This window comes from Rhinopithecus bieti, unplaced genomic scaffold, assembly GCF_001698545.2.
Source record: "Rhinopithecus bieti isolate Rb0 unplaced genomic scaffold, ASM169854v2 scaffold_17971, whole genome shotgun sequence".
NCBI classification, from domain to species: Eukaryota; Metazoa; Chordata; class Mammalia; order Primates; family Cercopithecidae; genus Rhinopithecus; species Rhinopithecus bieti.
In genome coordinates, this window is record NW_016809834.1 from 1,077,676 (window position 1) to 1,105,341 (window position 27,666).

The 27,666-nt window shown below is 33.3% G+C and overlaps 1 protein-coding gene across 1 annotated transcript in view; it reads left to right on the forward strand.

Moving 5' to 3' along the window:
- Positions 1–27,666, forward strand: part of RSRC1 (arginine and serine rich coiled-coil 1) — a 419,086-nt gene that overhangs the window by 286,952 nt on the left and 104,468 nt on the right. The window lies entirely within an intron of this gene.

Genomic DNA, 27,666 nt, shown 5'->3' on the forward strand with positions numbered 1-27,666 from the left:
AACCTAAAGCATCATATTAACTCTGCTGTTTATATGGGTGCTAATACACTTTGAATAAAACCCTCAATTACTAAGCATTTTGAGTCCCCATAAGACAGTCCCATGACATTAATGGTATCTTTATAACCTTTTAACTTCTAGTTTCTCTGACAGAGCTCTACAGTAACAGCAATGGGTTTGCCCTTGGCAAGCAAAACTCATTTTCAGAGGATAATAGGTATTTACTATTTAGATAGCTGGCAATAAAATTTCTCTGAATGAGATTTTCCTGAGAAACTATAAACTGATTAAATTACTTTCTTTTAATGGACTGGAAAAGCGTGTAATAATAGTTTGTTGAAGCTTTGCATTCAGCGTCTTGCTTTCTTTTTTAGAGACACTGAAGCAGTCTGGTTTTGGTGAATTATGGGGTTGGTAGAAATTACTCTCNTTATTGATATTTTCTTTAAAGACTTAAGCTAGAGCCACATGATAAAATGAGTTGTGCTGTCCAGCAGATACATTTACAATATTCAGCTGTTTGTAGATGATTTTTCTGGGCTGTAATAAAATAAAACCTAAAGCATCATATTAACTCTGCTGTTTATATGGGTGCTAATACACTTTGAATAAAACCCTCAATTACTAAGCATTTTTGAGTCCCCATAAGACAGTCCCATGACATTAATGGTATCTTTATAACCTTTTTAACTTCTAGTTTCTCTGACAGAGCTCTACAGTAACAGCAATGGGTTTGCCCTTGGCAAGCAAAAACTCATTTTCAGAGGATAATAGGTATTTACTATTTAGATAGCTGGCAATAAAATTTCTCTGAATGAGATTTTCCTGAGAAACTATAAACTGATTAAATTACTTTCTTTTAATGGACTGGAAAAGCGTGTAATAATAGTTTGTTGAAGCTTTGCATTCAGCGTCTTGCTTTCTTTTTTAGAGACACTGAAGCAGTCTGGTTTTGGTGAATTATGGGGGTTGGTAGAAATTACTCTCCATTGTATAGCTTATTCTTAGTTTTTCTCCAAATTAAAAAAATTTTAGAAGTGAATTCTGTAAGGATAAAAAAGATGTGCTCAGTAATATGTCTGTTCCCTTCAAACTTTATTTTAGTCAGAAGTAAAATTTAGCAGTTTTGTGCCTCAGGAGTTCTGTTTTTAGGAAGTACACCTCCACTGGGACATAAATGTGGAAAATCACTCTGCTTTTCAAATTGACACCTTTTTAAACTTATTTAAAATAAATGAAAATTAAGAAAATTTTCTTTGTTGCTTAAAAACTACAATGGAAGTTATTTTTACTAGCATTGATTATTAATAATGTGTTCCTATTTTATGAGTTATTTAACAAGAGACTTTTGTTTAATGATCACTAAATTTGGACCTTATAAAATTCAGCATAGCAATTCATTATATAAACTATAAGAAAGAAATTTCACACTAGTCTTGTTAGAAAAGAAATACTTAAAATGTAACTCATTATTATAAAACTTGATTAAGGAGCTTCTCAAAATTCCACTTAATGTGAATTTTGTCAATAAATGTCAAGTGAGATAAATAATTTACATTTCTTTAAAATGTGAAAACATACATAAAATATATTTGATAATTCATACTGTAAACATTTTTCTTTAAAGACAAATCCATTATAGTCCTTGGGGATGACAGCTTGCAGAATATCTTTCAAGGCCATGAATTTTGCAGAGAAGTGCATCAAATTTAGTATTTTTATTGGCAGTCAGAATTTCATATTTGTTGCTATAATAAAATTGTGATTGAAATGGGACCTTGAGTATCTTGTCCTTACGTGAAGTACTTTGAATTTGAATATCACACTGATCCTAACTTAGAGCACATTCATTTTCTCTTAAGCCTTTGGCACTGACACATCCATTGCTGACATTGTTTTTCATTCAGCAAATCTGTGCTGTTGGCACCAATAGGTACAAGGGACACTAGTCATGACAGTAAAGAAATGAAGAGAGAAACAATAATATTTATCTTCCCCTTTGAATGATCTAGTTCAGTCACTGCTACAAGCTATAAAATACTTGATATTTAGCTTTTATTGGGTCAATTGTTTTGTCATCATGCTTTTTTCTCCCTCACTTCTCAGGGTTATAATAAATAAACATCACTGAAATATAGTGAAATAATAGCTTGTCTAGTAAATTTACTGAAATTAGTTTTCAGCTTACCTGGGAAAAATTTAAATAGAAAATTGAGATTAAAGTAGAAACTCATCTTCTTTAATATACAATTCTACTTTAAATATGATAATCCTGAAGTTATGGTGAAAGAAAGATTTACTGAAGTATAGCAAGGATATAAAAAATATGCACTTGCATTTTAGTTCATTGTTCTTCAATAGTACATGAATACAATTTGATTACATTTTTCAGTTTGTTCCATTTGTCCTCCCTCAAACTGGGTAATGAATACTTACCTTAAAAAGTTTTCTTTTTCTTCAGTGTTTTAATGGCCACTTAGCAAAAATTTGGTGCTACTGTAATGGTTTTCAAGGAGTAAAGTCGTTAAAGGAAAAAAATCTCTGTGATTATTATTATACTCTAAATGACAAAATGGAAAAAATATAAATGTGTTCTGTATAAAATGTCTGAACTTAAAGCTTATTCTGATTTTTTTGCATAAAACATTGATTGCTATATATACCTGCCCATCTTTTTAAGAATTATTAATCTTTAAGTCTCTATTATTATTAAATCAGAAACTGAAAGTTGCTTGTTTGTTGGGACCTCCATTTTGCAGTGTAAATTAATGCAGTTATCATGTTTTGTCATTCAACAAAATGCACACAAATGTGAATTTTAATTAAATATTATACTGCAATGATAAACTATATCTACATACAGTTTTACATTAATCTTCATGTACCTTTCTCCCCCAACATTGGTGCCTGTGTGAATTCTGTTAATTTTATGAACTGGTGAACGTTTAATACATGAAATTCTTTGTAGTATATAATGCAGTACTTCAGAACTAACAGAATGTTATTTTATAGCACTGTTCAAGGGTGCAGAATATTGTTTTTGGCATGCAGTTTCTCTATTAAACAGTTTTTACTTTGGATTTTTATTTCTTTTAAAGAGATTTTCTATTTTAACATGAGGGAACTGGTGTCATGGTAAGGCTTTTACATGGAAACAAAGTAGCAGATTGAAGTGGTTTCAGGGCTTTAATCCCTTGGTAAATTAGCCAGCAGGCTAGCCTTTTCATAGATGAGCTAAACAACAGGTTGATGCCATTTGGGCATTAGCAATGAGAACCACCTGAGGGAATAGGGACTGAATAGGAAGAAATGTAGAATGGGAAGAAGGCATGGCTGTAAGCTTTTGCTAGGTCCAGTAGCTAAAGTAATACCCATAAATGAATCATTGTATCTGGTATTTTAGGTTTCTCCTTGTACACTCTTAAATTTACATTATTCTTAAAATTCTCAAAGTTTACTTTAAAGATAACATTACATTTTCTAATTAACATGATTCTGGAATTTTACATGAAAATTTATGTCAATAAGCTTATAAATATTTCATTTTATAAATGTGTACATTCTTTTTGAAGAGAGATTTGAGGCTTTCAAATTTGTTTGCAGAGTGTTATCCCTAACCAAATAGAAGAAGACATTTTGAAATCTGCAAGTATAGAATTAATAGGATTTCAAGCATTGAAATATTATTGCCTATTTGAAAACTATGAATATTGCTATTATTGTTTATAAGCTTATTATAAAATTATTTTCTTAAAATGTTTTCACAATTTTTTGAACTACTTGAGAAAAAAGAATTCTTTGCCATATTGTATTATATGTATTGGGCAATGTATTTAAAATAAACCATCAATAATGAGTAGTAACCAGCACAGTTAGCCACATTTAGTAGAAAAATTAGGAGTGTAACTTCATGTAAATTGAAAAGAATTTATCTAATCTCTGCAAGAGCAAGTTTTAAAATTGTTCACTTTGCATGTTATATAAAATTCTTAAGCTAATTGGTACCTTGATGTTGATAAATATTAGAATAATACATTAAGAAAATTGATATAGTACTAAAGTCATTAAAATAACCTGGTACCCTATGAAGCCCTCTCTCTAGGCTTTTAATTTTTCATTTAGAAGGGGAGATTTTAAGGATCAATACGAAGATCTGTTGATAATATTATATTTAATTAGAGTAATCAAAAACCATGCTCAGAGCGTGACACCTGCCAGGGAGAGCTTCAAAAAGATAGTAAGCAGCATGCATTAGAATCGTCTCTTTTGCTTGTCCATGAGCACTAATCTAGCGGAAGTCCCAAATGGGGCAGCTAGTCAGCTATTTTATTGACTTTGATCTGGTTTGGGGGGCAGTTTATTTTCCCATAATGCCATTGATCAATGATTTCCTTTCAGCAGTGATGTAATTAAAGGGCTTTAGTCGGCTTCTGCTGTGTTGCCTTGAAATTTATTATTCTGGAGATTTAAAGAAGATCGATAGGGTGCAGTGGCCCGGTGTTTAGACCCGAGTAGGAGGACCCTACTGAGAGTATAAGGCATGCAGAAAACAAGGCTTCAGGACACAGACAAGATGTTTACCTGGGACCTTGAGCTGACCTCTTCACAACAGACCCTGCATAACCAGTAGCATTTTATGACCTATTTTTATCACAGACGCAAAACTACTTTGTCCTCTTTGTTATTGATCCTTACAGTTTGTTTTAAAGCAATTGAAACCAAATAGTCGTGTTGTCAAAGTAAGAATTAAAATTTAAACATATTTGCCAGAAACACAGACTCCAAATGCCTTCGTCTTAAAATGAGACTAAAATATGACTAAGTTGAGGAATGTGGATGTCTTTAAAGACTCAGTAAAATCCATTAAAAACATCATTAATTTGCCTTTTAAAAAATTAATTTTAGTGATTAATTTTATTTTATAACTAATTTAAACACACATTGCTTATTTTTATATGAGTAGAAATCTACATCCAATGACAAGAATTCCTAAGTGATCAAAAGACCACATTTGGCTAATAGACTCATAGAACCTACCACTAAATAAAAATTAAGATTTGCCTCACAACTTATGTTATTTGGTAGATTAATAAAATAAATTCAGTGATTCTTTGTAATATGTAAACTGTGCATCCTGGGATTCTTGCTTGGTTTAATGAAGTCAAAATAAATTGAAAATAAAGGAGACAGATTTAAGTTCTAAACCACCATTTTCTGTGTTGCTTCATTAATAAGAGTTCTTTTTTTTTTAATGGCAAACATAAAAACACCTCATCAAGAAGTGCATTTGAAAATCCTGAGTACTTCTTTTATAGAATCTAAACTTTTATTTGCATATTTTAGATTTTAAGAAATTCTAAAGTAATTCTTTTCTACTTTGTTTAACACAGCATCTTCCAGTCTTACTTACACCAGATCACAGAATTCGTGGGGACCCAGTCTGAGAAATACAAGGATTAATGGAAAGAACCTGGACAGACAAGAGATAGCTGTTCTGAATTCTAATCCTGGCTTTGCCTTTCATGGCTTGTATGATTTTTACAAGTTAGATAATCTCTCTGGGTCTTAGCTTTCTTATCTGTGAAATGAGGAGATTGTGTAACAGAGGCGGGGGTTGGTCAGGGAATGATACAGAGTATCCCAAGGAGCTTTCTCCAAATAGGCATTCCACCAGACACTCTTCCCCATACTGGGATTGGCTGTAGTTACACCTTCATCATCTGGTTCATTGAGCCATTAAAACTTATTTTCTCAACCTTCTAACTGATGTATTTAACTATCGTTTTTAGAGAGTTTTAGTCACCAGAGACGTGGAAAATAGAGCAGTCGTACTTAGAAGTCAAAGAGTAAACATAAGCGTGATTTATTACTGCTAAATTTAGTCAACACTGGCATATTGAGCCTCCTGATAAAGGTAACAGGCCATCTAGCCAGATAACAGAAATGGTAATGCAGACATAGTCTGATAATTTGCTATCTTGAAAAACACTAACTTATGAACATTACTAAAACCTCACATTATAGCTAAGGAAGAAGGAAAGGCAAACAGGCATCACAGAAAAAAAATGAGCAAATTAGAGATTTTGTTTACATTTTATCTCCAATAATCATTTAGAGTGAATTAAGACCTCTTAGCTTCTTTGAAAAAACACTGATGACTTAGTAAAAAATATGTCCCATGCAGGGGCATGGCTGCACCTGGAGGCCATTATCCTTAGCAAACTAACACAGGAACAGAAAACCAAATATTGCATGTTTTCACTTATAAGTGGGAGCTAGGCCAGGTGTGGTGGCTCATGCCTGTAATCCCAACACTTTGGGAGACCAAGGCAGGGGGATCACTTGAGGCCAGGAGTTCAAGACCAACCTGGCCAACACGGTGAGACCCCGTCTCCACTAAAAATATAAAAATTAGCTGGACGTGGTGGCTCATGCTTGTAATCCCAGCTACTTGGGAGACTGAGGCAGGAGAATTACGTGAACCCAGCAGGCAGAGATTGCAGTGAGCCGAGATCATGCTACTGCACTCCAGCCTGGGCAACAAGGCAAGACTCCATCTCAATAATAATAGTAATAATAATAATAATAAATAAAATAAGAGGGAGCTAAATGATGAGAACACACAGACACGTAGAGGGGAACAACAGCACACCCTGGGGCCTATTGGAAGGTGGAGGGTGAGAGGAGGGATAGGATCAGGAACAATAACTAATGGATACTAGGCTTAATAATACCTGGGTGATGAAATAATCTATACAATAAACCCCCAGGACACAAGTTTGCCGATGTAACAAACCTACACATGTACCCTAAACTTAAAAGTTAAAAAAGTGCTGCATTTGGATTCACCAAATGCAAGGTGAGAGCAACTAGAGGGATATAAAGAGTCCAGCAACTCACAAATGTAGGTATACACAATGGCTTCCATCTGCCCATAGGATACAATTTCAGAATTCTTTTTTTTCAGTAAAAGAGAATGATTTATCTGTTCAATTGTCATTTGATATAAGTGATAGCATTTAGAACACAATTCTAGGAAACATTTGTGAAAGGATATAGGAAAGTTTTACAGTCATAATCTCATATATTTAAACAAAATCACAGTGAAATGGATTCTTAACAGAATTGTAATAAAGTTACTTTTTTTTAAAAAAGCAAGCAATTTTCTTTGTTCATTTGTTTATTCATTCAGCAATTTGTTGTTACCTACTAGAATTCTTAATATAGCTGTAAGCTTCCATGGTTTGCTCGTGTCTGCTTCTCCAGTCTCACCCTGGACCATTCTAACCCATTGGCTTGCTTTTTTAGTTCCTTGGTTTGTACCTGATTTTCCATCTGCCTGAAATACTTACCTCTTCCTTCTCTCCCAGATTAATTTAGGCTTATTATTAAAGTTTCAGCTTAAACTTTATATCTCAGTGAAACATGCCTGACACCTAACACTAGATTATAACAGCTTCTCTCAAAGCATCACAAACTTAACTTTCATAGTAATCAACAAACTTTTTGATTTAAAATGATTTTCATGATGCATGTTTCTCAAGACTTTTATGGTAAAAAAGCAAATAAGACTTTTATGGTCAGACTGTGTCTCTTTTCTATACCATGTCTTCAACACCTAGCATAGTTCCTAGCATATAGAAGGTGCTCAAAAAGTGTCTAGCTGTCTAGGTATCTCTATCATCTATCTTTGTAAAAAAATCTTTCAACTCTTTTGTAATTTCAGCTATTCAGCGTTTATAATTGCCCTTAGGATTTTTTTCTGATGCTTTGTAATATGAACTATAACTCATAAAATAGGTAAATATATAGTTCACCAAATTATTATAAAGCAATATTATAATAGAATATATAATTTTATAAAGCAATTATTGTAAATCAGTACTTGGTGTTACACCATCCAGATCAACAAACAACTTTGCCCAGCACCTCAGAAGCCCCCACCTTCCAACAGTTCCTGTTAGAACTGTCACCTTCTCTTTTATTATGCTGAGCGCTTTCTTGCTTTTCTTTGTAGTTTCACTGTGTATTGCTAAGTACTACAGTTAAGTTTTGCCTGTTTTGTATGGGAATCATACAGTATGTATTCTTTGGGTGTTCTTTTTCTAAGTGTTGTTTTTAAGATTCATCTATGTGCATGTAGCTGCAGCATGTTCATTTTGTGCTGTATAATATTTCATTTTATGAACGTATTACAAACTTTTTTTAACCTCTCCACTGTTGATGGGCTTTTGAGTTGTTGTCAGTTTGATGCTAATATGAGTAAGGCTACTTTGAACATTCTTGAAAATGTTTGTGTCCTGGCACAGATCGATCTTCTGTATACTCCATACCTAAAAGTGGGATTGCTGTGTTGTAGAGTATGTATAATTTTATATCCAAAGTGGATATACAAATTAATTTTTTTCACCAATAGCATGGAAGAGTTCCCATTGCTCTGCTTTCTCACCAATACTTAATATTTCTAGACTTTTTTATGTTAGCCAAATTTAAGTCATTTTACTTTCTTTTTTTTTTTTTTCTTCCAAGACAAAGTCTCACAATGTCACCCAGGCTGAAGTGCAGTGGTGCCGTCATAGTTCATTGCAGCCTTGAACTGCTGAGCTCAAGCAGTCCTCCCACCTCAGCCTCCAGAGACACTGGGATTACAGGCGCACACCACCACACCTGGCAGCATTTTAATTTATATATCTCCAGTTACCAAAATGGTTTACCAGCTTTTCATGTTTATTAGCAATTTGGATTTTTTATTTTATGAAGTATCTACTTGAGTGTTTAGGCCATTTTACTGTTTGTTTGTTTGTTTTTTCTTATTGACTTGAAGGAACTATTGGTATTTCCTGGATATGAGTCATTCAATTACAATTAATAAATATTTATGAATAACTGAACGTAGCTCTTCCCAACCTACTTGCCTTTTTCTCATTCAACAGAGTTTCAGGATATATATTTAAGATACAGAAAATTATCACTGTTCTTTCTGCTTTCAGTTGTAAGCCATTGAAATCTTCATTATCTGCCATTTTTATCCTAAAGATAGTTAAAGATGATACCTAGAGAAAATTCTCTTTCATGTTTATAAGAAAAAATACTTAATTTCCAATTCACCTAAAGACATTAGAACGGGATTTGTTTTTTTCTTTTTTTATTTTCTATCTTCAGTGCTTAAGAGTAGTAACTCATAAAACACTTTAGATGTTTGGTGAAAAGAAATGAGAGAGAAGGAGAAAAACTGAGGAAGAAGGATAAGAACCATAATATATGTGATTCGAATGTATTTGATTCTTATCTGATAATTCTTGGTATTGTTTGGTGTAACTGTGATGGACTCCACTACAATCATAAAAATGGTTTAAATGATTATTTAAGAGAAGAGTTTGATTCCTTTTCTTGGCTAAATTTTGCCTATTCTTTAAGACTCAAGTGTCACCTTCTTTTGGGAATTGTTATCTTCCATCAGACTGTATTAGACCTATATATTTTCTATACATATTAAGTGTTCTTTTATATTTGTTTATGTTATGGTTTATGTTAATGAGCATAGAGGGTCATTCACCTCTCTCATTAACATTAAGTAAGTCAATATATGGTAAACACTTCACTACCATAAATCATTTTCTTAAAGGGTTAAGATAAAAATTTAGTAATCAGCCTGAGGGCAGTGGCTCATGCTTTTAACCCTGTCATGGAGAGGCAGAGGCCGGAGGATTGCTTGAAGCCAGGAGTTCAAGACCAGTCTGGACAACAAAGGAAAACCCCATCTCTACAAAACTTTAAAATTTTCCTCTGATCTTGTTTATTTCTTGTCTCCTCCTAGCTTTGGGGTTTGTTTGCTCTATACCATGCTCATGGATAGGAAGAATCAATATTGCGAAAATGGCCATACTGCCCAAAGTAATTTATAGATTCAGTGGTATTCCCGTTAAACTACCATTGACATTCTTCACAGAATTAGAAAAAAACATGTGGAACCAAAAAAGAGCCTGCACTGCCAAGACTATCCTAAGCAAAAAGAACAAAGCTGGAGGAATCATGCTGCCTGAGTTCAAACTATACTACAAGGCTACAGTAGTCAAAACAGCATGGTACTGGTACAAATACAGACACATAGGCCAATGGAACAGTATAGAGATCTCAGAAATAAGACCACATCTGCAACCATCTGATCTTCAACACACCTGACAAAAAACAAGCAATGGGGAAAGGACTTCTTATTTAATAATGATGCTGGGAAAACTGGCTAGCCATGTGCAGAAAATTGAAACTGAACCCCTTCCTTACACCTTATACAAAAATTAACTCAAGATGGATTGAAGACTTAAATGTAAAACCCAAATTATAAAAACCCTAGAAGAGAATCTAGGCAATACCATTCAAGACATAGGCATGGGCAAAGATTTTATTATGCAAATGTCAAAAACAATTGCAACAAAAGCAAAAATTGACAAATGGGATCTAATTAAACTAAAGAGCTTCTGCACAGCAAAAGAAGCTATCATCAGAGTCAGCAGACAACCTATAGAATGGGAGAAAATTTTTGCAATCTATCAATCTGACAGAACTCTAATATCCAGAATCTACAAGGAACATAAACAAAATTACAAGAAAAAAAAGCCATTAAAAAGTGGGCAAAGAACATGAACAGACACTTCTCGAAAGAAGACATTTATTTGGCCAACAAACATGAAAAAAACCTCAACATCACTGATCATTAGAGAAATGCAAATCAAAACCACAGTGAGATACCATCTCATGCCAGGCAGAATGGCAGTTATTAAAATGTCAAGAAACAACAGGTGCTGGTGAGGTTGTGGAGAAATAGGAACACTTTTACACTGTTGGTGGGAATGTAAATTAGTTCAACCATTGTGGAAGTCACTGTGGAGATTCCTCAAAGACCTAGATCCAGAAATAACATTTGACCCAACAATTCCATTACTGGGAAGAAAAGATGAGACATAAATACATGAGCGATTAGGTCATTTGCAAATTTTATAGTGCATCTGAATGATTGGGTAGAGAAACTTAAATTAGCTGATTGCACACTGTATGCCAGGGTGCTGTATGTTTAACACTTAAATTCATTTGATTATCAGAACATACCTATGGGGAGAATATTACTATAGAAATTTTTATACAGATTTATTAGTCGTTTGTTCTTATTTATTTGTTAATAATATTCCTATATATTATTTTATCCTATATATTATTTGAAGGATTCTATAGCAAAGTAACAAAATGGTGATACGTGACTTATTAAAAAATCAGAAAAAAGGAAAATATACATTAGAGTAATCAGTCAAGAAAGGAGAAAACAAAACAAAATTCACATATCGGAAGAGCCTATTAAACTGCTTTTACTTTTTTTGGGTTTCCTGACAATCCAAGCCCAAAGATGATTGTCAAAGAGAACTACAAGTTTTGCAGAATAGCTTTTCCTGGAAGGGAATCACGTGAGGCTTCATATATATGATTTTCTTAATAAGTAAAAAGTGGTAAACACACAAAAGTTATCTTTTGTGGTTATTACTATCTTTTTTATCATCGTGATCATTATCATCACTATGTGATATAGTATATAATATCCTCAAGATCATAATTGCAAGAAATGCAATCACATGTGTCACACACCTCTTACTTTTATTGTCCATCAATAAAAGCCAAGGATATGACCATTAAAAGCAACATAGTAAAGAAAAGTCTGTTTAGAAAATATGCTCCAAAGAGATAGCACTCTCATGGGTCTGCTTGAATCTAATTAAAACCTGTTCTTTCTGGAGAAACAGAGAGAATACTTGTTTTTACAATAATACTTATTTATATGGACATTCTCCCAGCCAGGCTCTTTTAGTCATTGAGTCATTTCAGTCTTATATACTCTTAGAAGCCTGAAGTGCAGATTGATACTCTACATGATTGATTCAGGGGTGGGTTTTTAAACTTTAGAGATCACATAACAGGTAATAAGTTGACATTCTTTTGTGGACATTGAGGAGCCTAATGAGGTTCCCTACTAGATAGCTAGCTCTTTACCTCCACAGAAAGGTAAGCCAAGAAGGGATATACCAGAATTTTTCTCAAGAATCATTGCTGCACCTGCCTCAGGACAAGAACACTTAAGTAAAACAAGTCCTAAAATTTTACGGCCTTGAGCAGAGCAGAATTTTTCACATCATTTTATATTTCATCTTACTAATTACTTGCTGTAGTGCTAGAAAATTATTGGTAGTGTTGCTGTCAAGGTGAAGTTTGGGGAAAGTAGCTTCCCAGAGAAGTGACCAAGATTAATCTGTTCATTTGGCTAAAAAATTGAGATTAAAGCATTGAGTGATACTTTTCTGTCATGAAAAGTATTCAACGCCTCTGTTCACTTTTAAGTTCTGATCTCACCAACCAGTTTATTGTAATTAATTCCATTCACATGCTTTTACCTGGATAGATTCAAAATATGGTTTATTATAAGTACCTCCCAATGGAATTAGCTTTAGTCACATTGTTAGTCACATGAGTGTTATTACAAGTATTTTAAATTATGTCAATTATATTTCTGCCAAATTTTAGCAATTGTTAGAGTGTAAGTATAATCAATATAAATATAGGAATGTGTGAAATACTTCAAATGTAGATCTTTTACAAATCTTTTACAAAGATTTCTCATGAAGTTAGTGTGAGATACAAGCCTCTTCCTGAGTAGTACTTATGGCTGTGACCTCGGACATCTTTTTTTCTCCATCAGATGGCAAAACTGATGCTCTAACTCTCAGATATGGTCATAGCATCCACAAATAGAGAGTGACCATTTGTGGAGATAACTGAAGCAAATAATTGTTGTCATTGTCATTCATAGGTGACAATTTATTTGCAACTAGAAACATTAGTTCTGTTTTTGTTCATCAAGAGAGTGCCCTGAGTTGTAATGCTGATCCAAGTTGAGTAATCTAAGCAGATCACTTAACCTAATGACAATAAAGTTCATAGAAGTTATTTTCAAACTCTAAAATCATGTGATTGATGATTTTTATTTTATTAAAGATTTGAAGCAATTACACTTGCTGTTTGGATGTGTACATGCCTCATACTTAGGTAGAACAGGTTTATGTGCCCTACTTTTGTGCCACCTTTATAGATTTGCACACATAACACTATAGTACCTATCCCCTCAAAGGATAGACTTTTTTATTCTAAAAACTCAGAGATATAGAGCATACATGTAATAGACACTTTAAATCTGGCAAAAAAAAAAAGAGAGAGACTAATGCAACACACTCAAAGTACAGCACTTGATATTAACAGGAGTCTTCCTGTAACTTTTCCTGCATTAACAATCCTTTGAAATAGGTCAAAGTTATTCACTAACTGAAGCACATAATTTCATTCATTCTCTTCCTCTTCCTCCCTCCACTCCTCCCTCTGTCCCTCACAGCTCTATCACCCCCACTTCCTCCTTTTACCCTCCTCATAGGCAAGATCACAAAAGCCTCATGATGTAAAAAAGTTTGAAGACTACCTGCATTGCTTAACCTGTGTGGTGTCACATTTTGGCATGTGTGCTCACAGGTGTAGCACACACTCAGTCACAAATTACCTCAACAAATGTTATCTGCCATTTACGAGGCATTGTACTGGGGATAGGTAAGCAAAATAAACCTGAACTCTGCCTTCCAGTTAGAGAGTTAAGTGTGGCAGTCTTAATGAATAAGGAAACAAATTTGGTTGAAAGTAGTAATCATGAAAAGATTTACAGTGGCTTGCCTTGAGACACAGTAAAGTAGCCAAACAGAATCTAAGTCAGAACCCTACAACAGTTTGGTAGCCTAAGGAACTATGATCTCTGATTAGCAATGTGAGAAGATTACTATTCTGAGAGATAATAGGTCTTGGTTCCTGGACTGGTTCTGCCACTAATTAGCTGTGTCACTTTGAAGAAGTCACTTAACCTGTCTGGGTTTCAGATTTTCTCATCTGTAAAAATGAGAGAAATCAACTAGCTGGTCTCTAGGATCCTTTTTATGTCGTGAGAGTTTATGACTCTCTAAATGTACAAAACCAATATAAATGAAATTCCTAATTTTTTAAAAAATACAAAATATATAAATTCATAGGTTTTTATGTATGTATAATTATTATAAAGTACAATGGAAATGTCATTCAAAATAACAAAAATATAAAATAGTTAAACTGTATCGGTAGTTTAAAATATTTATTGAGCACTTTCTATATGAAAACAACTCTGTTAGATGCTAGGAGACAGACAGTCAAGGGTGCCTGCCCTCATGGAATGTACATTCTGGTGGAGAAAGCAAACAGGAGATAGTTATTTGTTCAACTAAGAGTGTAATAATAATTGTGATATGTGCAATGAAGCAAAAGGATCAAGTAATGAGAGCATATAACAGACAAGGCTAAATATTCATTCTTTTTCTTCTGTTCAACAATTTAAGTCCATTTTGCCTGGGAGTGAAGGGGTTTTCCCAAGATGTGAGACTTTCAATGTTGAAATCAGGGAAGTCCCAGGCAAGCTGAGACAAGTTAGTCATACTGGAACCTTGGTACATTTTCAAAATAAAGATCAGTATGGATTGACTCATAAGGAGTAAGATGATTGAGAATGGTCTGGATGGACTGTTAAGAAGATAGGCAAGGAACAGGTGATTCGTGCCCTCATAAGCCATGTTAATTTTGAGGTTTTGCTTTTTATCCTAAATCAAAAACTATTGTAGGTTGTGGCATGATTAGAATTCATTCTTTGAGATCCACCTATCTAAGAAGACTAGATTTGATGGTGATGGTAAATGTTATGGTAGTGGTAATGAGGTTATCACAAAACTAGTTTTAGGAAAACCAGTAAGATCATTGCAGTAATTAAAGTGAAAGATTTTGACGGACTAGGGTAGAGGTAGTAAAGATGAAAATAAGTGGACTGTGAAAATATTTGATATGTTAGATGTAGAATGGATAAAATTCAGGATTAATGGTTGTGAGAAGGTGAAATGATATAAACAGAAAAAATGATACAAACAGAAAAATTGGCACCCAGAGAATTTGAAATAATAGAATATTCTTAATGAAACTACCAAATAAATATGTTAATATGTTTCAAGGGATAAAAGAAGAAATAGAAACTATCATGTACAAACACATTAGGATGAAAAATGCTTAGGCATGCCATTGGTCCTGAATTTTAAAACTTCCTTGTCTGCCCACAGACCTTACCATCATAAACCGCAAACAGCAGAGTTAATAGGTCATTTTGTAAATTTTCTTAGAAAATTCATAGGTAAATAACTTTGAAAACAACTGAGTTTTGCTGTGTGGTTCAGACGTTATTAAATGTTATTCATCCCTATCCATTCCTACCCTCAGAATAGAAGTTTTTTTTGATGATGCATATGTTTGGTTTTCATCAGAAATTGATTTTATTTGATGTATGTAAACTAAGTCTGGAGAAGTTTCAGTTTTTCAATAAATAAAAGTTTAATTTAAAAAAATTCATATTGAATAGCAAATTGCCAAGTTTAATCAAGACAACTTTGAAGGAGAAGAAAGAGGAGCGGTGGGGATTTATCCTACCAGATAATAAGATTCTATAAAATAAACTATAGTAATTAAAATGGTGTCATCAATAGGAAGGAATAGAACATCCAAAAACAGCACCACACATATATGAGGACTTGTTATTACATATAAGTGAGGGAAAGATGGATTTTTCTAAATGAGAGTGTTAAAAGAATTTATTATTCATATGGAAATTTCAAAAGGCTTAGATGTTAAAAAGTGAAATTTTAAAACTTTTAGAAGAAAATGTAGGAGAATAGATTTGGGATCTAGGGATAGGGAAGGATTTCTTAAACAAGACGAAGTATTTTAAAATACCAATTTAAAAGTATTATAAAATTAGACATCTTGATGAAAGGTACAATAAACAAGGTCAAAATATATGACACATACTGGGAGAACATAGTTTCAATGTATATAACTGAAAAAATATTAATATCTGGAATATATAGTCTTTTAAACCCTACAAATCAGTAAGAAAGAAAAACCTTAGAGGAAAATAGGCTAAGGATAATAGAAATTCTGGGGAGAGTAACTCTAGTGGTCAGTTTTTAAGGAGATACACAGCCTCTTCGGGAACTGCATGTGTTTTAAAAAGATGCCATTTGAGATCAACCAGATTGCCAAAATCAAAAAGTCCAACATTACTAGATGATAACAAGAATATGAAACAGAAGTATGATGAAATTTTAACAGCTATTAATTTGCACGGTATTATAGTATTCTTTATATTTATAGTATGTTTGAAATATCCCTTTTAAAAAAGATCCAATTTTATAGTATGTTTGAAATATCCCTTTTAAAAAAAATTAAAAAGATCCAATGAATGTAGTGAGGTAGAAGTTGTGGAAGAGCAGTTTTGGTTGAGTGATCAAGTTAGAAGCCATACTGGGTTGAACTAAAGAATGAATAAGTGTTGGAGAAGTGAGACAGTGTTTAGATAAAGTTCTAAAAAAAAAAAAAAAAAAAATTGTGCTGAAAAGGAATGGGGGTTAGCCTAGGTGTCTTTAAGCTTTTTTGATGGACTCTGAAAATCTGATTTATCAAAGGTTGAGACTAGTCAGTTGGTTCTGTTCCCCGATAAGCAGATTCATTAGACTTGTCCTTAACCCCTAGGGAAGTTGTGAATAAAAGAGATACTTTATTAGCATGGTTGGTTTGCTTTTCTTAGGATGGTGGTTGACTCCCTCTGCAATCAGACTTTTTCCTGAGACAGGCTCAGTAGGGCACGTATAACTTGGAGATACTTCTTGCCTGTGTAGAACAGGCTATTCCTACACGATGCAGCGCTTATTAACTTGGAATCATAGAAATAATAAATGATAGCCAACCAACCAAAAAAAAAAAGAAAAGGAGGCTACACTGAGGTGTCACTACCTAGGTGAAAGCAACTACCAAACTTTACTGAAAGATACAAATTATTTGAATTAATGAAAACATGTGGTGTGTTTTTAGATGGGAAGATTCAATATTGTGAAGATTTCTATTTTCTCCAAATGTATGCATTACTTTAACACAGTTATTCAAAATCCCAACAGGATTATATTGCTTATTTGTAGGTGTGGCTTTATTTGTGTTTGTGTAGGTAAATATATAAAAATAGTCCTAAAGTTTATCTAGAAGGGTAATTATATAAGTATAGCCAAAAAAACTTTAAGGCATAATAATCACATTGATTTGGCTTGACCAAAATTTTTAATGTATTTGTTAATTGGTGCAGAAATCACCAATTAGATCAGTAATATGTACTAGAGAGTTCAGAAAGAGACCAAATTATATATGGAAATTTAGTGTATACGAATTTTTTTACTGGCATTTCCTAGTGTATTTCTTAGTTTTTCTTATTTATATGCTTATATCTCATAAATTTATTTTTATTCTGCTTTTTTGCATCTAGTTTTCTATCAGAATCACCTTTCCAATTTGTTACAGAATTTTAGATAAGATAATTCTAATGACTACATAATATTTGTCCAGGAAGTGTAACATCAACCACTTGCCTATTGTTGAATATTTGTATTATTGCCTTTTTCTATTAAAATAATGTTCAGTGACAATCTTCCTGCATACTTTTTTCATTTTTAATTTGTTTCTTTGATTTACATTATTTGAAATTGTTGTATCAAAGAGTAGCAACTATTTTTGGTTCTTGAGATATACTGCTATATTTCTGTCTATGAAACCACAAATAGGAAAGCATGTAGTAGCATCATCTCCCATTTGGAACGTTATATTTTAAGTCTTACCTCCACCCCCACCTCCAACCAGAATGGTAATATTGTTTGTTCTCCTTCCCTCTAGGAAAGGAGTCAAACCTCTACTCTCAGTATTGCATATAGATAAGTTTAATACACCTCCAGACAGATTGTTTTAGCCATATTTAGCTAATTGTTTCTTTGAAACACCACTAACATTATACAGATTTTAAGGGATAATGCATATCAGTTTGTTCAATACAGTAAGAAAAACTAAATAGAAAATAATTTTATCCTCATTGTTAATCTGTTAAAGGGATGAGGGCATTACTCTTAGGAAACAGAATGCTGGTGAAGAGCAGAACCGTTCTGGAGCTAAACAACCTGACTCTGCATCCTGGCCCTATCACTTAATAGTTTTGTGACCCTGAGCAATTGTTAAACTCCTCTGTGCCTCAGTTTTCTTAACTTTAAAATGAGTATGAAAAACCATAGAGAACCATATTAAATCGTTCATTGAATCAGTTAATACATGTAAAACATTTAGAAAGATGCCTGGCACATATAAAGGGTATATAATAAATGCTGATTTTAGTGAACTGTGAATTGGCACATAATGTTTATTATAACCTAGTCTGCCTTCCTGTATGGCAAAGGCTAGAAAGCAAAAATCTATGTGTTTGGTAATCCTTTGTATCTAAAATTCTGGATATGAGTTAGGTCCCACTAGTTAGATGTATTCACATGCAGTTTTTTTCCACATGAAATTTTGAAAATGGAAGTGGTATGGTAGGCTATCTTCCTGCTGCGTCAGCTGTTGCTACTAGCGAGCACAGCTATGGAGACCTGGGATATTTCTCTAGCAGTGTGCCAAACATCTAGCCACCAGCTTTATGCAGGTTGAAAGCCAGGTGTACTAGTAGCTTCTTGATTTGCAGCTGTAGCAGGTTATTCTTGAACTTTTCAGTTCAAATGGCAGCCCCCTGATTTCTCACCACCCTGAGAGGTAGAGGGAGCAGCACCCTAGCAAGCCAGTTCCACAGTGTTGATTTAGGCATCATTAATAGAGGCCCAGCCCAGAGCTGGTATCTTCAGCGCTTCTAACAGTTTTATTGTCCATCCAATTTCTGGTGTTTAATCCACTTTTGTTTAAAATAACCAGGGAATTTCTGCTTCTTGCACTTGTGATAGTAGTGGTAATGGTGATGGTGGTGGCAGTAGGTGTAGTAGCAATAGCAGTGACAGTGTTAGTAGCTATTGTTATTTAAACTTTTTTGTATCATTTATCTTTTCAAAATGGAAAAACTTTCAAAGCAGGGATGGCAGTCATCTTTAACTTGTGATACTGTTTCCCCAGAGCTCAGAAAGACAGCAGAATCTTTGTCAACGAAGAGCTCCAGACAGCCACTAGCATTCAACTGGAGCTGATGTGCCAGTTTTGCCTTATATTTGTGTTTTTCTTTACAAGTTAGCTTCTCTCTGGCCACCTATTACATAATATACCTAACATAAATTATTGATTAAGGTGGGTACTAACCTTAGAAAAAGGAAAGAAAGGGGAAACTAGTGTCCAGACTAATGTGAAGTCATTGGAACCATCTAAGAGAAAGAAAATTCTGCTTATATTTAGCAAGTATTTCTTGAAATTCTACTGCTTACCTGTTGCTAGGCAATAGGGAAATACAGATATGAATAAGATACCCCCTTCATTCTCAAAGGACTCAACAGTGGAAAGAAAAAGTACAGATAAATAAACTCTTTTCTGTACCACACTATGAACATATTGAGAACATGTTTCATTCAATCTTGTAACTGTATTACCTACCACAGTGCCTGGTACAGTATATATATAATATGTGCTTAACCAACATTTTTGAATTAATACGATGTAAAATATCACATCCAGTGTGGACAGAAGAGGAATTGTTAACCTGAAAAGGTTAGGAAGACTCTTTGTTGCCATTTTGGTGGTGTCAAAAAATGGTTCTATAGTCAAGTAAGTTTGAGAGTCACCATATTTTATTTCCTTTTTAGAGAGTCACAACACACATTAGCATATTGTAGATTCTGATGAGTTGTACAGTAAAGAAATAGCTTAATTTTGTCCAACTAAGTATTTTCCAAATTTATTTGACCACAAAACCCTTTTAGCACCTCATTGTGTAGAACAGTTTGGGAAATACTGGTACAGCTATTTCCTGAAGCTAATCTTTAATAATTGTTTTACATTGCTAGAACATTGTGGTTTTGATAATAGCATTTAAAATCTTGATGTCATGAGCTTGGTATTCCTAGTAAATGTTTAAATAACTTAAAGATAAATCTCCACAAAAAAAAGTAGAACTAACAAGGAAGCTCTGTAATCTCCATCTTAACAGCTAACATAAATTTTCTATTCCAAATAATAGGTGGCATGCTCAAAGAACAAAGCATTTAAATACCTCTTTGGGGGAAAATTCTGGTCATTCCTAATGTAGGCAAAATAGGATTTTCTAAATTGTTCAATACTGAGAATGTTGATTTTTAGGCATTAATTTTCCCTTATACATTTGTGTTATAACTTAAGTAAATTGTTTTGCCTCTGAAATATATCTTAGATGACCAAAAATAACATCACAAAACATGTTTGTTATATACTTAATTGTTTTGACCATAGAATTAATTTTAAAGTCAAAAGGGGCATTACTTTTTCATCATTTCCAGTTCAGAATATTCAGCATGTCACAGATGTTCATGAATAATGTCCATTTAAAACTGTTGGCAAAGAGTGCTGGTGAGTTGGCTAGATGAATTAAATGTTGGGGGGATCTGACAGGCAGCACGCTGCTTTGTGATCATTCCAAAGTTCTAATAATCTCCCTCACCTTCTCTGCCTGCCACTAATGAAAGAGAATAGGTGATTGCACCTCCGGCTATGTTCTGCGCCTAATGACTCCTCCAAAGGCAGATTTATGAAGAAAAAATTAACTTTGAATGAGGATTGAATTGGCCCTGACAGTCTGATAGACTGTGACACAGATTCTGTGGCAAAACAGACGTAGCCCTAATTGATTATCAATATTTTAAGCAAAGTGATGAAAATAAGCATTAAGTGATGAGAAAGGCAGTCTTAATACAGTAGGCAGTAACCAGGACATAAGAGAGTCTATGGGGAGTTTTGCACTGATTGCTATTACTGAATTTTATCTGTCGATTTTTACCTTTGCTTCCTGGCAGCCATTGTCCCTCCTTGGTGTACTATTTTTTTTTCCTCAAAAATCTATGACTAGAATGTTAATCTTTCTGATAACACTGACAAAGCTATCTGCAGTCTCTTCCTCTGGAGAAGTTTGTTTAATATTTAACTCCTTTTGAATTGAGGTTAGCTTTCGTAGTTTTGAAAGAACTGAGACTTTTTATGAAGATTTTAGATTAACAAATTTCATTCACATACTGTTTCTAAATTTAGTACTATCCATGAAGTATAAGCTAGCCATTGCATATCACGTATTTCTCATATCAGGCATTATATCCTTTACATAATTTGTAGCATTGACATCATTTGTAGTCTTCATCTTATGAATACAATAAAGACATTTATCTAGAAATACTATATGTATACATACACAGAATGAGTCTGTGTATGTATATATACTATAGTTACTTACAAAATATATTTTCGAACAAAAATTCAACTTAGATAATTATATGTTCATGTGATGCTTCATAAGTTAATTTAAAAACACTTGAAATTGTTATATACCTTTTTTCTTACAGGTTATATTTAGTCCTCTGTGTTAAAACAGAGAAAAAAGATCACTTAAAAAATCAGTAGCAATTTCATTCAGTGTTAAAATTGATGAGCCAAGAACATACTATATAACATTATGTAATGCTGTGCTTGCTTACTATTAAATAGGTTTTAGATAAATTAGCTTATTTAACACAGAAACTATACGTATTTTTTCTTGTGGTAAAATACTCTGAATTATTAGTCATCAGTATTTATATTGTTTTGTGAAATTAATTTCAGCCAAAAATTGTGCAATTATTGAAAACTTGAAATTCTCCAGGTTTCTTTGGAGAAAGCAAGTCATTTTTATTTTTCCAAAGATCTCCCCAAGTAAGTTATTAGAGACAAAAATAAGATAATACAGAGATGCTACAGTACAACTTTCTCATGTCATGACATGCAAAAGGATATATTTGGTTGGCACACCAGGTTCAACTGGTGAGGCTGCTCTTGGCCAAAGGCTACTGCTCTCAAACTCCAGCCACCTCCGACCCTGCCTGGTTGCCTGGAGGGCTGAGAGGATGATATTTTAGCACACCTATTACTTATTAGTAGCTAAATAGTTGGGAAGCTCTGAGTGTATTGCAGATAATGAACTGCATTTATAAAACCCAAATTGAATAATAATGATTTGAAAGATCTATCTAAAATCTGTCCAAATATCTTAAAACAATTCTAAAAATCATCTTATCTATAAAGAGAAGAACAAATGTATCTCTAGACATAGTTTTTGCTAGATGGATTAATGATCTTAATCATATTTTCCACTTAATGTTGGTTGTAATATCTGCTAAGATTATTCAAATTTTAATCTTTGTTTTGACCTCTATTAAAGCAGAATACATATTTAAACTTTATTCTCTGAAAAATATTAAATAAAATAATCTGTTGGCAGAATAATATAGTCACTCATTCTTAGAAAGTCTAGAATGATTTTTTGAAACTCCAAAAAACTCGGTTCCTAATCAAATCCAGCTCCTTAGTTGACTGTTTAAGAAATAGCAGTCAAGTGCCTTCAGATCATGCCTATGCTAACGAGCTAAAATCCAATTTTCCCGATCCCGAGGCACAATTCACCTTTCAGCTCTACTCTGTGATGTTTAAAAATCTTCATATGAGAACTTCCAAAATGTTATAAATAATAAAATTCACATATTATATTTTATGCTAAAGAAGTAATTTGGCTAGCCAATTTTCAAATTATACATTAGGTGATGCTTTTAGTAGTTCAGCAAGGTAATGTCAATTTTTCTAATTCTTTATTTAACAGTGGTCTCCCCTAAAAAAGCCTGAAACTTTGTTCAGTTGTTCAAAAAATCCAGTGTAAAAAAATGGAAAGCTATTCATGTGTGGCTAAAGTTTACTTTGTGCTAAAAATAATTTTATTATTATAAAAAGGATTATATTCTAGTAAAAAGAGATTAAGACATTCTAGTTTTGGATAAGAATTCTACAAACACCCATATTGGGTACATTGTCCCTGTCATTCCATTTTTAGCATTCCAACAGACAGAAGAGACGCATACCTTATTCCTTTTTGCGCCTAGCGAACCTCAGGTGCTGTATTTTCTTCAACTTGCAATACGCGTTACACTTAGCTCCTGCTCATTAAGCCTGTAAGAAATTCACAAAAAGAAAAAACACTAAGATCTCGTAACCCCGATTAACGTTGACTTTTCATCCATATTTTGGTAAATTTTGAAGACTGAAATATTAGTAGTAAAAATATGAATACTTATGCTCAATTCGGAAGGCATTGCTTGACAACAAAGACGCATGGGCTAAAGTTTTTAATTATGCCTTCCAGTTGTAAATGTTTACAAATGTATCATTCTGGAGTAACATTCAAAAGTACGAAAAGAGATGGGATCGATTAGAATTGAAGACTGTACAAAGTATTTTTACGGCTCCCAAACTCCTTACCTGTTTTTTATTAATGAGGTTTCTTTTATCAGAAATCAAAACCATATTTGTAAAATAACTTGTGCCACACTTAATGCTGTTGAAATGAAAATTAGTAATGTTGTGTAATGCTGGATTGACCTAGCTTGTAGTTTTGAAAGAACACCGGTGTTAAAGTTTCATATTTTTCTATTTTTTTTTAAATTGTGTTTTCAAATTGTTTGAAGTGAAATCTCTGCAAGTTTTTTTTTTTTTTTTTTTTTTTTTTTTTTTTTTTTTTTTGTTTTACTGCTAACCACGAGCATTCTTGCACTTAACAGTGATTAGTCTTAATTTTGAATATATTATTTAAATTTCCAAGGTCATCGCTTTCAGAATGCTGGCACAAGATAAAATAAACTATTGTCAGTGTCATTGTTTTTATGTTGATGTAAGTAAGAAAGTACTATGTAAAAAAACAGGAAAAACCATTTATCCAACAGTGAGAAATTGTTCCTTATGTGATCTAAAATTTGTTGTGTATGAGGAAATATAGGATTTTTGCTGGCTGGTAACATAGTTCTGAAGATTTTTATTTGACCTTTGACATATGATTACTCTGAAAATCATAAGATTTACTGCTCTAAATATGTGCTTAAAGATATGCGATAAATATTATGTGCTAAGAAGAGAAAGACCAACACTGTGTGTTTCTCCACTTATAGGTTGGGAATTGAACATTAGGAACCACTTGGACACAGGGTGGGGAACATCACACACCGGGCCTGGTCGTAGGGTAGGGGGAACGGGGAAAGGGGGAGGGATAGCATTAGAGGCACAATACCTAAATGTAACATATGATACGTGGCAGCGAACCCAACATCTGGCACGTGTATACATATGTAAACAAACCTGGCCACGTTGTGTTGTGGCACATGTAACCCTAGAATTTAAAGATAATTTAAAAAATAAAATAAATATAAATATATATACATGCTATAAAGATAATAATATAAATATATAATTTAAAAGGTATATATTACTTTACTTTAAAGTATATATTTCTAATTTTCAATATTGAATTATACCTAAATTTTCAAATATTGAATTATACCTTTTACTAAGGGAAGACTCTTACTCTTAGAACTTGTAGATAAGCATGATATATGCAGTGCAGATATAAAAATAGACATCTTCAGTAAAACATATTCTTTTAACTAGAAGATAAGGTTTTAACTTCTTTTAACGAGAAGATTTGTGTTTTATATTTCCACACATATATCTTGAAAAGAGAAGTTTTGAGGACTTACCAGATTTTATATCTGAATATTAATATTCATATGACTAGAATGGAATGTACTAATTAATGTAATTTTTGGAGACACTGATAAATCTCAGAATATCCTTTCTTATAAATGTTTCTAAAATATTTAAGTAACATGAACAGAATTAAATCTTTAATGTATTAGCATTCCTCAGAGTCATCATTTTGTGAGTTAATTTTTACTTTAGTTCAATAAACATTTATCGAGGAGCCAATGAGCCATGTCTGATATGACACTATGCTAAAATCAGTAAGATATCAGACCTCAAGGAGTTGACAGTCTAGTGGGGAAGAAAGACACTTGTTCAACTGGCTATAGTAGAGAAACAGTTTTCTCAGACCTAAAAGGAGGAATTAATGTGGACTGAGATAATAGGGCAGTGCATCATGGAGCAACAATTAGTGTTGTTGAATATTATAGTGTAGATAAAGCAAGTATGAAATACAGAGCTAAATTTGCAGTTTTGACACAGCATATCCAGAAACTTTTAAAATATATGTATCTTTTCAAATTATAAAGTGAAAAAGATTCAGCAGTAGTCTGCTTAAAAGTACATGTGCCCACACATGCATGCATGCACACATACACATATACACACCAGATTCTATACCATTTCTCAGAAATATTAGAGAAACCAATTTACATATACTTAGCACATATTTCCCTAAATGAAATTTTGTTGTAAGAAAAGGATTTGTTATTAGAAATTTGTACATAGATTTTTTATGTGTACAAATTATATCATAAATAGAACAGACACATGCATTTTAAACGTTAATAATTACTATATTTAAAAGCTTATATCTATAAAGGTATATAGATAATATTGTATATTTCATATAAATATAATATGCTACCCCAGGCTATAATACTATTGTAAGTGCTTGGCATATATGAACTCGTTAAACTTTTACAATAACCCTGTGGCTTTTGATGGAAGTATTATTATCAATACGATTTCAGAAGAGTTAACTAAGACACAGAGAGATTAAGGTACTTGTTCCAGATCTCATAGCTAGTAGTGGATAGAGCCAGGATGCAAACCCAGACAGTCTGGCTTCAGAATCCATTTTTTAAATATCTCTGCTATAACACCTCATAGTAATTCATTTTGGCTAAATTAATAGATAATTCTATAGAAGAAGCCATAATGAAGAAATCTCCAATTCTTTTTATAAATGTACACACACAAAAAAAAACCCTTTGGATGGGGATCTGAAGAATGTACTATCCTACCAAATTCCCGGGGTAGTGTGTTATATATAACCAGAAATCAGTATAAATCAGTAATATTTTGCTATTTGCTATTTTGAAGGAATAAGTGTTTTCAGCTATTATAGTTTATTTTCTTACAAGTATTTTGTTTCTTTTTTTAAAACTTGAAAATGGTTTAATAATGGTTAATTTAGTAAGCACACATTGGCACTGGGCTGAGTGTTGAGGAGGCAAATGTGAATAAGAAACAAATATGTTAAATAAATGGTTACAGTATGATTCTCAAACCAAATCCAGCAGCACATCAAAAAGCTTATCGACCACGATCAAGTCAGCTTCATCCTTGGGATGCAAGGCTGGTTCAACATACGCAAATCAATAAATGTAATCCATCACATAAACAGAACCAGCGACAAAAACCACATGATTATCTCAATAGATGCAGAAAAGGCCTTTGATAAAATTCAACAGCCCTTCGTGCTAAAAACTCTCAGTACACTAGGTACTGATGGAACATGTCTCAAAATAAAATGATAAGAGCTATTTGTGGAAAACCCACAGCCAATATCATACTGAATGGGCAAAACTGGAAGCATTCCTTTGGAAGCCAGCACAAGACAAGGATGCCCTCTCTCACCACTCCTATTCAACATAGTGTTGGAAGTTCTGGCCAGGGCAATCATTCAAGAAAAGCAATAAAGGGTATTCAATTAGGAAAAGAGGAAGTCAAATTGTCCCTGTTTACAGATGACATAATTGTATATTTAGAAAACCCCATCATCTCAGCCCAAAATCTCCTTAAGCTGATAAACAACTTCAGCAAAGTCTCAGGATACAAAATCAATGTGCAAAATCACAATCATTCCTATACACTAGATACACTAGTAGTAGACAAAGCCAAATCATGAGTGAACTCCCATTCACAATTGCTACAAAGAGAATAAAATACCTAAGAATCCAACTTGCAAGGGATGTAAAGAACCTCTTCAAGGAGAACTACAAACCACTGTTCAAGGAAATAAGAGAGGACACAAACCAGCGGAAGAATATTTCATGCTCATGGATAGGAAGAATCGATATTGTGAAAATGGCCACACTGCCCAAAGTAATTTATAGATTCAATGCCATCTCCGTCAAACTACCAATGACTTTCTTCACAGAATTGGAAAAACATTACTTTAAAGTTCATATGGAACCAAAAAAGAACCCACATAGCCAAGACAATCCTAAACAAAAAGAACAAAGCTGGAGGCATCACACTACCTGACTTCAAACTATACTACAGGCTACAGTAACAAAAACAGCATGGTACTGATACCAAAACAGATACATAGACCAATGGAACAGAACAGAGGCCTCAGAAATAACGACACACTTCTATAACCATCTGATCTTTGACAAACCTGACAAAAACAAGCAATGGGGAAAGGATTCCCTATTTAATAAATGGTGCTGGGAAAATTGGCTAGCCGTATGTATAGAAAGCTGAAACTGGATCCCTTCCTTACATCTTATACAAAAATTAACTCAAGATGGATTAAAGACTTAAACGTAAGACCTACAACCATAAAAACCCTAGAAGAAAACCTAGGCAATACCATTCAGGACATAGGCATGGGCAAAGACTTCATGACTAAAACACCAAAAGCGATGGCAACAAAAGCTGAAATAGACAAATGGGATCTAATTAAACTAAAGAGCTTCTGCACAGCAAAAAAAAAAA